This window comes from Sinohyriopsis cumingii, chromosome 4, assembly GCF_028554795.1.
Source record: "Sinohyriopsis cumingii isolate HCF-2022 chromosome 4, ASM2855479v2, whole genome shotgun sequence".
Classification (NCBI taxonomy): domain Eukaryota; kingdom Metazoa; phylum Mollusca; class Bivalvia; order Unionida; family Unionidae; genus Sinohyriopsis; species Sinohyriopsis cumingii.
Genome location: NC_142964.1, coordinates 78,805,185 through 78,818,637, shown reverse-complemented (window position 1 = coordinate 78,818,637; position 13,453 = coordinate 78,805,185).

Genomic DNA, 13,453 nt, shown 5'->3' with positions numbered 1-13,453 from the left:
GACTAAAGAAGATGTAAACCAATTTCATTTTGAGTCGGAATTGCATCACATATTTGCCGCGTAAATATGATATGGTTGGATAAACTTCTGTCAGTTCGCAGACCTCTTGTGTGCACATTATTCTGTGAACAGAGGTGTTTTTATTTACTTCTATAAGTTAACATTTAGAGAGGATTCATTGCAACATGTATACCACAACCCTTATACCCCACCACAACCAGGCGATATCAACTGAGCGAAACCGCTAGTTTTAATTGTTGTTGTTCTTGTCTTGGGGTTTAGCCATATGTCATGTTATGATTTGTTATACATGACATAACAAGACCTTGCATGTGGGGCCAATAGGCAATATTCAGACAGACAATTGTTTTTCCCAATTTCTTTTGTGAGTCGAATTTAAAAAAAGCCGCCAAAATGTTCATTGAAAACAAAACAATTCCAGAAGGCAATGTTAAAAAGTGTTACCAGGGTCGCAGCCAATCAGTAAAGAGAACACTACACAATAATTTCTTGGGCTTATTAGGACCACTCAGAATCTAATAAGGTGATATGGTAACATGCTGTGATATAAAAAGTATTAAACTGTTCTCACCATCGGCAAAGTGTACCGACTATGTGATAAAACGTATTACGTCATACGTTTCATAAGATCTGTGTCATCAGTAGCACATTGTATTTATTTTGATTTGATAGAAGCGGATGGCCTCATAATTGACCCTAAGGAGAATTGAATTGTTCATGCTACACGGTAACATTGCTGGAAATTGGTGTGACCTCAAATGGCAAACAAGCTAAGTATAGTGGCCAATAATCGATCATCTACTACCGATACTATGCTATCAACAAGCAGTATGTATCAATCCTTACCGCACACTTTCTATCCAAAATAACTTAGAAAAACGTTTGCGTAAGTCACTCTTTTCTATGGGAGATAGGAAAAGGTTGTCTTCGAGATACTTGTAAATGAGGGCGACGAAGATGACAATGACAAGATCAACAGTAACAACACAATGGCCAAAAATGTACGGGAAAAATGCCTCGAACTAATGACCATACTGAAAGAAATATGCGTATTATTTCTGACTAAAAAGAATGAGCGATTGTGTCTGTGTGCAGTGGCGGATGTATGATTTTGCCGTCCCTAGACACTGTCAGATTTGCCACATCCACTCGTCCATGCAAAACAGAAAGCCTCAAACCAAAGTATTTTAACAACTTTATGACTTTAAATAAAAGGAAAATTTAACTGCTAAATAATTTTTTATTTACTATATTGTTTAACAAATAAATACATTTTTTCTAAACAAAGTGATTAGGAGAGTGCTATTTGGACAGTTAGTTTTTGCTGTTTTGTTGACATAGTCATTTGAGTCTTGGATGTTTAAACGTTGTTTTTTCACGAAAGGCCGAAGGTGATAATCAAGAAATTCAGATTTATTTTCAGAGGGATGGTTGTGTCTTTTAATGAATCACCTTCTAAAGTTCACTTCCCAGTGTATGTTATGGAGTAAATCAAATTTCCATGGCTTGGCGTCAAATAGCAGGAGGTTAGATCAGTATGTAACAATAATGTGACCTGCGTTATGCGTGTCCTTTAATGTCTAAAACAAGGTATAATCAGACGTATTCTTTACAGTAACGAAGGATCATCTGTGTGCTGGCTTGATAAGATATCCATCTCTCCCAGCGTTTTTTGACATTGGGTCTATAAAGGAGACATTAGGAAGACATTAGTTGTATGTGAATAATCAATAATTACGGTGATGCTAATTTTTCTTACTTTCGTATCTTAATACACACACTCAAAACTGGGGAAAGGGGTCTTTATCAATAAAGAAAGGAACGTAACGGTTGACGAAGATTAAACACTCACATATTCAGTCCTTTTTCATTAGTACTCTGCCTTCCGTCATCCTGCTCAATGAATACATTCGTTGCGCGGATTGGTTATTGGTTGAGGAAGAATAGTAGTTCCTTATTGGACAGTGTTCTTTGGGCTTAGTACAAAACATGTTTACCATGACAGCAAAATGGTGTATCCAGCACGAGCGTAGAAAAAAGAACAATGTGTCTGACAATATTGGACTGTCTATCCCACTTTTAAGCACGAAAACGTATGATTACAATAACAGAAAGGTGTACATTGCAAACATATAATCTTATCGCTAATTGCATGCCCACCTTCTGCTCTCTGTGCATGGATAGTAGGGTAGGGGTGGGGATTCGCAATACCCTGCAAGACTGCAGTTTTAAAATACAATGCATTATCTAAAAAGCGATTGTGTTTCATATAACTTGATAGTTCTGAGATATACATGGATTTTATAATATTTTCAATTTACAATTTATATGGATGTGGGGGGGGGACTCAAACCAGATTTGAAGATATTTCCATACTTAGGCCTTTTCATTTGTTTACTTCTTCACCACTCTCTCTCTCTCTCATCTCTTTATCTCCCCCGTCTCTTTCAATCCCACCACCCACCCCCCACCATTCTCTCTGTCTCTGTCTCTGTCTCACACTTTCAGGAATAAGAGATATTAGACTTTGTCAAGACGGTATACTCTCTACTATACATTTATTTAATCAATATGTGTCATCAAAAATGTCTAAAACGAACTATAAACAAGAAATTGGCCTTCAGGCATTAACTTTTGAAATTATATTTTTCCCGAATCCTGCAAATTATTAGCTACTGAATTTCCATCATTGGTGGTATTAGATATTCTGTCGCCCATATAATATCGTATGCCTTTTACACTCTCAAGCAAGCGATACATTTTAGAAGAAAAAAGCTTGTTTACAAAAATAATAAAAGTGTTAAACTGGCAACATAATCATAATCATGTTTTACAATCATGGGAAAAGTGGGCACTGATTACAAACCGAAATTAAGTGGCAAGCAAAATTTGGTTGCAGCGTCTGTAGCCAAAATAGACTGCAACCTTGCCTAGGCCAAACTGCACGTTTGAATGAAGACAAGTGCACAAAAAAAAAACTCCTTACAAGTAGACTCACAACCACGAATATAGTTTGTTTAAAGATGTTACGTTCTGGAATCAGTGTGATATCACTTCTCTGTGATGTTGCTACAGAACCCCACCCCAGCAATGTTCACTGTAACAATCCACGCAATTAATGCGTCAACCGAAAAAAAAAACTGACGTCTTCTCATATTGGTTAGAAATCAGTAATTAATTTGACAAAATACACGGTTTTAAGCATTATTTATATAAACTATTTTTTTAAAGGTCGCTGTCGTAAATGTATTATAAATATCTGAACTTCTTTTTAATCGATGTAGGACTGTAGCAATTAAACTCATTGGCACAAAATGGGTAACAAATCGATGCAAATCACCAGATTGTGCCTGAAGAAAATATGATGTAAAGAAAATCTACGTTTTTTTTCTGAGTAGATTTCACTCTTGAAGTGGAAACATTCTGTGGTGTCACTCTTGGCTTCGCTACTCGTGATAATCAACTGTTTCCCATTTCACAAGTTCCTCATATAGGCTCAGAAAGGTAGTTACCGTTTATTTACTGTTAATTCTGCTTGTTTTTGCACAGTTTCTTTATTTATCATTGGTATGGTGCAAGTAACTGTACAGTTTGTTAGAGTCAATTAAAATGAAATAATTTTCAAGAAGTTGCTGTTGATACAAATACTTCTAGAGCGCATTACCATGACAACGGAAAAACTTTATACATATTTAAAATATGTATTTAAAATATTAAAATGGTCTCTAGAAAACGGCATTATTTTGTTTCTAGAGCGCATTACCTTGACAACGGAAATCCATGAGTTACTTGCATTATCTCCCGTAGTATATTATATAGTTTTTAAATATTTAAAATATTAAAATGGTCTCTAGAAAAAGGCAATATTTTGCAGATAACTACAGTCGTTCATGACATGAGTTCATTTTATTCTCAAGCTTGCGTTCCGCATCTGTAGTTTGTCTACGAGGACTCGCGGTTGACCATGATTAAATGTTTTTGTTTGTTTAATGACTACTGGAGTAGGTATCACGCAGAGTAACATGGATGTGACCATGTGCCTGGATGATCAGATCCATGGATGTGACGGGGAAAGGGATATTTCGTTTACATCCAGGGCGAGAATAAAACTCGTAACGTAATAATCTAATGATATTCATTTTGTAAAATATGATCAGAATGGTCAATCATCATGTTCATAAAACGAAATGTATCCAGCATTTTCAGAGGACTAAAGAAGTTATCAGGTGATGCAGATATTCCTTCATCAAAGTATTTGTATGTAGTTAACCAAATTATTTTCATAATGCACTAATAATTTTGCTGGCAGATTTGTTCATTTTAATGAAATCGATGGTTAATACGCGATATAGTTAAAGTGGTGACGGTATTAATCATAATATATCATATTTTGTATCACAGGATGAAATATATCCGGTTTTTATGATGGAGGAGAAAAGGATTTGTTTTATTATCAACTAAACATACGGCGGCCCCGAGTGGCCAAATGGTCTATAGCGTACACAATTCAGGATCACTGCCCTCTCAACTCAGTCTGCGTGGGTTTGTGTTTCCGGCTCAGCAAATGTGGATACGCGAGAAAGCTTGCCAGTAGTTTCTCGTGGGTCGGTGGTTCTTTCCGGGGTTTCCTTGGTTCTTCCTCCACCAATTATAATGGCCGCCATGTATAGCCTATCTTGTGCTAAAATATGGCGTTTAACCCTATAACAACAACAACTAAACATGCTCCTGAACAGAAGTTTAAAGCATATAGTCTCCCTATCCCCAACATATCTTTTCGTAATGTCACCACACATTCTATCATATTCATTGGCTGATCATAAAAATATCAACATTTAACCAGAATAATAAAATCTGCATATTTCAATCTGTTCCAATACAATACATTTTAATTATTATTTTGTAAACACTTTTTTACCATAAAGTATGATTGACTCAGCTCTACAGCACAGACGGTTTGCAGCCAATTACATGAAACTCAATCCACAAAAATTCCAAGCTACTGTTATTGCAGAAATACTGAAAATTTGTCTTATTTTACCATATGAGCCCATGAAATAATTGTCTGTAAGGAATGTGTGCGACTCATTGAAGTAGATACTGAATCTGACCTGAACTGCAACAACCACATTTCTGCCATCAAGCCGCAAAGAAACTGCACGTCGTGGAACGTATCGATAGATTTGTCCTCTGGTACTGAGTAAAAATTCTACACAAGTTTTGTTATTTTAACAACTAGTTCTCTTTTTAGAATATTTCAAAAAAATCAAATTCTGACCAAATGCAGAAAAGTACAGTATTCAAATATTATTTTATCGTTGATAATTTTATTAGCACATGTGAGTTTCTATTCATAAAAACAGGTCTTCTAACATTACATATTAGCAGATTGAGATCCATTACAACCGAAGAATATGAGATGATCAACAAAGAAATCGTCTAATGTTTGAAACATTCTGGCCATATTCCAATAATGCAAATTTAATTTCATAACCAACATTTGTATATTGACCATTTGCGGTAATCTCTCTTTCAAGTTTGAGGCACTTAAAGCCTGGAACAGCCTCCTCAACACATTAAGAACAATCTCTGATTTCCAAAGTTTAGAAGAGTTGTTAAAGCCTCGATGTAAATATGTTTTGTGTCTTTTTATTTAGCGGTGAGCTATACCTTACTTTTGTTACATTTTTAGCGTCTTTCAAAGAGTAGCAAGACAAACGTGAAGACAACAAGCTTTATACAATTTAACAAATAATTTATTTCCTTAGAAAAACGAAGTAAAAATGAGAAAAAGAATTCGAATGTTTGAATTCTATGTAAATTTTGATAACTTTCCTTGTCCAAGTATTAATTTAGTGCACTAGTATTTCCAGGGAGAACAAACATGTAATCCAAGTAAACTGAAGAAAACGAAATAATTAGCCCAAAAACTGCTCACAACATAAAACACTTTAATTTCTCAAGTGTTGACGCAGTAATGACTATTCATTCTCAAAACATCAATAATAAATCTAGCTACAACGCAAAACAGATGCCCGGATGAGTGTCAATCCTCTGGAAAATCCTGTTTGATACATGTTATTTGTCACGTACTCCAAGTATAGCCTCGATTTCACTTTATGCTTCTTACTCTGAGAAAGAGTTTTAAAAAAAGAGTTGCTTACCACAACTCTTACTGGTCCTGAATCAAGGTCAGGAACTAGGTCGGCATTAGACAAAAAGAGTCTATTATTAGTTGTTTACTACTGAATTACATTTCTGGACAATATAATATCCAGTAAATAAAATTACATTGCAGTAGCATATAATGGAATATATACAAAATTTAAACTAACAGCCAAATGAAATTAAATCAAATATAAATTAATAAGATATACATAACACTTCATGTTTATCAAGTTTTACTGAGTATCTGTTCTTTTAAGTCCTGATTCCTTATTGTTTCTTTATGCATGCATTTTACTAATAAAATCTCTCGTAGTGCTTATATAAATATTAATTGATATACGCATTTCGTTGATGCATCATATATGTACATACATTGTATATTTCTAAATATGTATCGAAATATTGTGTGTATTATCGTTTGTAATTTCAGATGTTTCAACTGATTTGTATTGTTTTATTGTTCCTTTGTACCTGTCCTTTGCGATATGTAATGTTATGTTTATGCCGCTTATGTAAAATAGCTTCGTTACAGTTGGTATTTTTATCTAATCCCGCCTACGAACGTTTAATAAAGTTTATTATATCATGTCGACATTAGGTGATTTTCTTAAAACGTGAGAAATCTATATTAAGTAAATTGGGCTTTGCGCATACGCAAGTTGATTTTTGAGGTCATAGATACACATATACAAGGATGTGTATGTACGACGTATCCCATTGTATTTAAGTCAACAAAATTCAATAAAGTGCATCACAATTAGTTTTATGGAAAGACCTGTCACGTATATACTTCATTAGCAGACTTAAGATTTTTTTTTATTCCTATAATACAAATTGCCCGATAATAGTATCATTGTATGTATCAACCCCCAATAGGCTGTCCTTAACATCACAAGGTCGGTTTGTTCACAGTAGCTTCCATGTACTACTTGGTTACATACGAGATTATAGTACTTTATCTTTACTTGTCGGATATTCCTGGCCCTGAATGTAAAATAAGATAAGTCTTAACGTTATTTTCACATTATACTTATTGCGATAATGTCATTGTCATTTAACTTTATATGTATCTGAAATGAGCTAATGAGATCGGTTTGTAAAACTTCATGTGTAATGCCTTAAAACATTATGCAGTGAAAAATGTCTTCATTGATGAGTCATACAATTAGATGGTGTACATACCGTATAGAAGTTCATTGATAAGTCATGCAATTTGATGGTGTACATACCGTATAGAAGTTCATTGATAAGTCATGCAATTTGATGGTGTACATACCGTATAGAAGTTCATTGATAAGTCATACAATTAGATGGTGTACATACCGTATAGAAGTCCATTGGTAAGTCATGCAATTAGATGGTGTACATACCGTATAGAAGTTCATTGATAAGTCATGCAATTTGATGGTGCACATACCGTACAGAAGTTACTTTGACGTGCTACTAATAAATACTAACGTTCTTTTTCATTCAAATTTCATACATACATGTATATCTGAGGGATGTGGAGTTTTGATATTAAAACTTTCTGTCATTGGAAGAGAAATTCGGACTTAAGCTTGCGTACTGGAATATCAGACCAAGAGGGTGATGTGGTACGACAAACCACAAACATACACCTTTGATCGCTAATTCGTTCTAGTAAATCATATAAAATATTTACATGTCTTCAATATTTTTTTAAAAAATATAATTAACTCGGAATAATTTGCAAAGAAGTTGCTCCACATTGTTAAATGAACATTAATAATAATAATAATTATAATGAGGACTTTGTATAGCGCCTAATATTTAGAAGCTCTAAGCGCTTTACAGCTTTAGACAACACCTATAAAAGAAAAAAACATATAATGATATGATTACAAAAACAAACAACATGAAATTAGAAAACGTAAAAAACATGCTGAGACTATTTAAGGTAGGAAACATTATTAGGTCTTTAAGTTTGTTCTTGCAGTCGAAATAAGTGCGTTTTGAGAGCACTCTTGAATGGGATCACTGTGACTTTGTCTAAGTTCAGTGGGCAATTCATTCCACGTTGCTGGGCCCTGGTATGCAAAAGAACGCTGCCCATATGACTTTGTTTTCATAGCGGGAATAATGAGTATACGATTGTCAGACGAGGAGCGGAAGTATCTTGCTGGTGTCTACATATGGGTGAGGTCGGATAGGTATGTTGGACTAGAGTCCGTCAGTGAAACGTAGCTCAGAGAACAAATTTTGTGTTTGATTCTGGATCGAATGGATAGCCAGTATAGGGTACAGAGCAGCGGGGAGGTGTGCTCTGATCGTGGTACTCTAAGTATGATCCGAGCAGCTGTGTTTTGAACTTTTTGAAGTTTCTGGAGTAGATACTGAGATGAACCAGACAGAATTGAGTTACAATAGTCCAGTCTTGAAAGTGCTAATGAAAACACAAGTGTTTTTTTTGGCATCAACTGAAAGATATTTGCGAATGGAACTGACGCGTCTCAGCTCAAAATATGCAGCTTTGCATATGTTCATGATATGTTCGGGCAATGTGAGAGTACTGCTCAGAGTAACACCTAGGTTTCTTATTGATTGTGTGAATTTAATGTTGATGTTGCTGATATTTATTGTTTGAGGTAAAGGATGTGAATGAGAAACTCTTTGTATTGTGATCAGAATGGCCTCAGTTTTCTCATCATTCTTATGCAGCTTTTTACATGTAATCCATGATTTCACATCAGAAATGCACCTCTCTACACCTGGGATTGTAGCATCAACTTCAGTTGGGTGGCTAGATTTGCATATTTGGGTGCCATCAGCGTACAATTGGTGAGACACTGGATGATGATCTATGACACTTGAGAGCGGCTGAGTGTATAGAATGAAGAGTACAGGTCCAAGTAAAGATCCCTATGGAACACCACAACATAGATCAACTAGGCTGGAGTGTATTCCTTTTGCAGACACAAGTTGTTTCTTGTTGACCAAGTAGGACTTGAACATGTCAACAACGTCAACAGTTTAAACATGTCAACAAATCAACAGTTTAAACATATCAACAGCTAAAATATCAAACAAGAATCTTAAATGCCTGCTAAACAGAAATCTGCCTGATTTGAGTAAAACACTGCAGCATCTGGAACGTTTGAGGCATCTTGAAGGCTGTCTGCTTATAATTAACGGAAATAAAACGTTACTTTATTTTACAACATTTCATTGCAATAATCATATCATTTGTTACTTTATTTATAGTTCATAAATATAAACTATGTGGCGTGTGTATTAACGTATGGACATCACTATGCAAAGAAGAAAAATTAATTTTAAAAAAAATTGACGAAATTTTTATATGACAGGTAAGAAGAAATTTCAAATTTAAAAATGTGTTTTCTGTCCCAAAAAACTATGCTGATGCATAAATAGTAGGTGTATGGTGTCATCGCACGTTTTCCAAGCTAGTTATAGCAAATATTTTGTGTGAATTTTGTCCAAGGAAAATAATTTTGTTTACTTTTGAGTCGAAGTACTGAGCGAAGGGCCATGTTTCAAGGAAGTAAAATAACAGTTGTTTATGTTTTATCTACATACTGTCTTTGCTTGCTAAATGTCTGTTTAAAATAAAGTATATTTCTTCCAAACTACGGAACGAAAAAACATATCGATATTTCTGCTCACAACACTATTTGGCTTCAAGATTCGCAATCAAGCATCTCAACAAAAACTGTACCCAAAACTGTCTTCATAACAATAATCAGGTGCAAAAGATAACGCTGACTCAACATGGTGATACGATGAGGATCACGGCAATGGACAGCTATACAGCGAGCACAAAGATCGATGCATTTTCGAATAACAGTTTCGGGTTTTTCGCGTATGCACCTATGGCTATGAACGCCAATTGGATGACTTACTCCCCTTCCTCAAGTTAGATTGTTGTTTACTTTTAAAGTTCCATTAACCCTTCTTCTGATTTAATTTCAGAATTCTTGGACAGATGTGACTATTTTTGTGGGCGGGCATGGTCATCTCCTTTTGGGAGTGGACGTGTTTTAGCATGTAAAAGTTGGGAGTTTGCTGGCTCGGTGCAATGTCTAACGTAGTGGGAGTGATATAACTGATTCCTTCCTTCCCTCCCAGTGCATGTACTTGTTTATCTGCCGTTTCTGGCGATTGAAGTCTCGTTCTTTAAAGTTAAAAGAAAATTTTTCGCACTGATTTAATATCTTTCCCGTTTTGATTACTGAATGATTTGCTTCCAAATAATGTGTATTTGATTTTATGGACAAAATATCAATTTGTAGAAATCATATTTATCGATTATTAAATGTGCGCTCAATGTTTTGTATTTTGTGTTTTAAAGTATATTGTTATATTTACTGTCTGTCTTTTTGTTGTGTTTGTTTTGTTTAATCTTATCGCGGCCTTGTTTGTTGCTGTTGTTGTCTTTAGAGTTGTTTGGTCTGACTACATTGTTCAATTATTTTGTAAAAATGAAGTCATGGTTGGCCTGGTTCTGTGTTTCTGTAACAAGATGGAAAGCGAATTGGTATGGAATAAATGAAAACGTGGAACACAATGTATGAGAAAGAGATGTTCATGATAATAATGTATGATAGTCTCAATAAACTTTCATCCCAAATACAAATGCAACAATTAAATTAAACCAAACAAAATGTAAAGAACAACAATCTGTTGATAAATAGAATTGGGATACAATGTTCATCGTTTAACAAAATTTAATTAGACATCAAATATTTAGTATTCGGATTAGTAAATATCTTGTGATACCATATTTATGAGTAACGATTGCGTTCAAACAAAATCGGTATACATAAACATGTTAATAATGAGATATTTAAGCCAAAGATGAAGATAAACTCCCCAATAATACACAAAGGTCACCGGACGATATAATGATATGCTAATGATACCAGCGTTGTCACGCACAACTCGTGTAGTTTTATATTCATAATGCCAATATGGGTTTAACACAAGTGTGCGTATGATTGATAAAACCAGACGCATTGTTCAAAATGCATCCTGGTGTTGCTCCGCTCTCTGAGTTAAAAGTGATTTTGGAATGCCAGAAATGTCATTACGAAATGCCGATATCTTCCGAATATCAGGGTATACCACAACAGAGTTTATTTCTTTGGTAGTGACTCAGGTAGGGCTCTACACAGAGAGGGATAAGGTGAAATTGTTTGCTGTGGCAACATGTATAATGAAGCGAACGTTGGCATACCTCTATGCTACTTTCATGCACTATTAAATGTCTTTACATGCGGTAATTATGGAAACTATGCGCTACTTAAAGAGGAAAACTGATAAAATGAATGTTCCCATGTGCTGGGACAATGAACCTAACCTAGTCAAAAGTACACCAACTTTAGCAGTTCTTAAATCAGGGATAACGAATTGTGCCAGATTAGACAATGGCAGCCAGTATATTGTTTTTCCATTTTCCATTTGAAGTCCAGAAAGTGGAAATGACCAAGCGGAGGTAGCAGTTCTTTGATGGATACACATATAAAGAAAGGCCAAACTGCATACTCTGTAGCCCAAATTATACACATCATTCATACAACAAAATAAAGGAAATTAAATGTTATTTTAACAAAACCTAAGATGCAAGGTCTGTTTTAAATAACCAGTATAACCAGTGAGGAAAACAAGGTAAATTATTTTTCTTAATAAATCTTACCCTATGCAAAGTGTGAAATTGTAGAGCGGAACTTCAGCATTGTCACATCTCCCCAATATCCACCAACTCAAGCATAACGCGGCTATGTTGCCAACGACATTGATCTGTTGAAATCGTGTTGCTTTGCTGACGACTAGGTTGCTCTGTTTCCAACTATATTGTACAGTTGACAGCTGAAAATAAAGAACACTGGCTCATGTACTATATATAGACAAAACTAGAAATGTGTTTTGTTCCGAGCAAACTAGTACTCTCTGTACTGGAGGGTGAAGAGTCTCCATACATTCTGAATAATTAAAGTATAAGTATATGATTCCATTTTGGAGAAGGGCTATATATATCTTAGCATGAAGTACGTAATCCACGGGGACTTTCTCGCGCTTTAAGCGCGATGAGGACATGCTCTGGTTTGGGCGCTCTTCAGCTGCCACGTGTTCAAAATGTAGGAGTTAACTGAGATTTTCTGTGGGATATCACAAACCTCTTGCAGGCAGTGGCTCTAACTCCAGTAGAGAAATAATGTTAAGCTTTTTCCCTTCCATGTTCACCGCTCCGCTGGACTAGTGGTTAGAGCGTCCGACTTGAATATGTGAGGTCACAGATTCAAACCATGGCCGGGTCATACCAAAGACTTATACAAAAGGCACTAACAGCTGCCTCGCTAGGCGCTCATCATTAATAGGTTAGTATTAGCACTGGTCGGCTGGGTGTCAGGATAATGTGATTGGGTAGAACACGATGATGCTACATATCTACACCATGATGCTCCAGTGTTAGACATCACTATAAGCTGCCATACGGCATACATCGTAGGGATATGACTTAATTTATTTAAAGCTACGCTAAAAATCTAAATCATACACATCACACACCCTTTCATGTTGCAGTCCTAGAAGGGATGAAAGTTGTACTCTTAAGTATGGCCTTTAACTTATCAAAAGCCTCCTGACAGGTTTCAGAACAACGAAACTTGGATTTCTTACTGAATAAATTTGTCAGGGGTTCAGTAATTATGGTAAAACTATAACCAAGTTTCCAATAGTGTCTAGCCATATCCAAAACTCGCACCAGTTGCTTGTTACTCATAGGCAAAGGGAATTCAGAGATAAGCTTGACCTCAGCATCTATACGTTTAACTTGTCCGCGTCCCACGATGTGTCCTTTAAATGTTTCACAATCAGAGACAAGATACGAATTTCATGGCTCGGCAGGCCTGTTTGTATTTATATGATACATTTCTGCAGAATTAATTTACCACTGTCGAGATGTACGAGGAGCATTAAAATGTTCTGAAGTTTAGCGTGATGTACAACAAAGTTCTTCATTAGTGCAAATGTCAGTCCGTGCCCTTAGAGTACTCCTAATGTACTTCAACACTCTTTCTAGGTTTAACAATCCAATTCTTAATTGCCATATTGCATTCACATTTTGGTCTGCTGCTTATACACTGGAAAACTGCACTTTCAACGAAATAGCGTATTCCAATCGGCGGAGGGACACCATGTCAACATCTTTCGCAGCTTTTGCATGCTGTTTGCTAGATTCCATCATCTTGTGTCAACTTATTTATTTTTGTATATTAACGATATA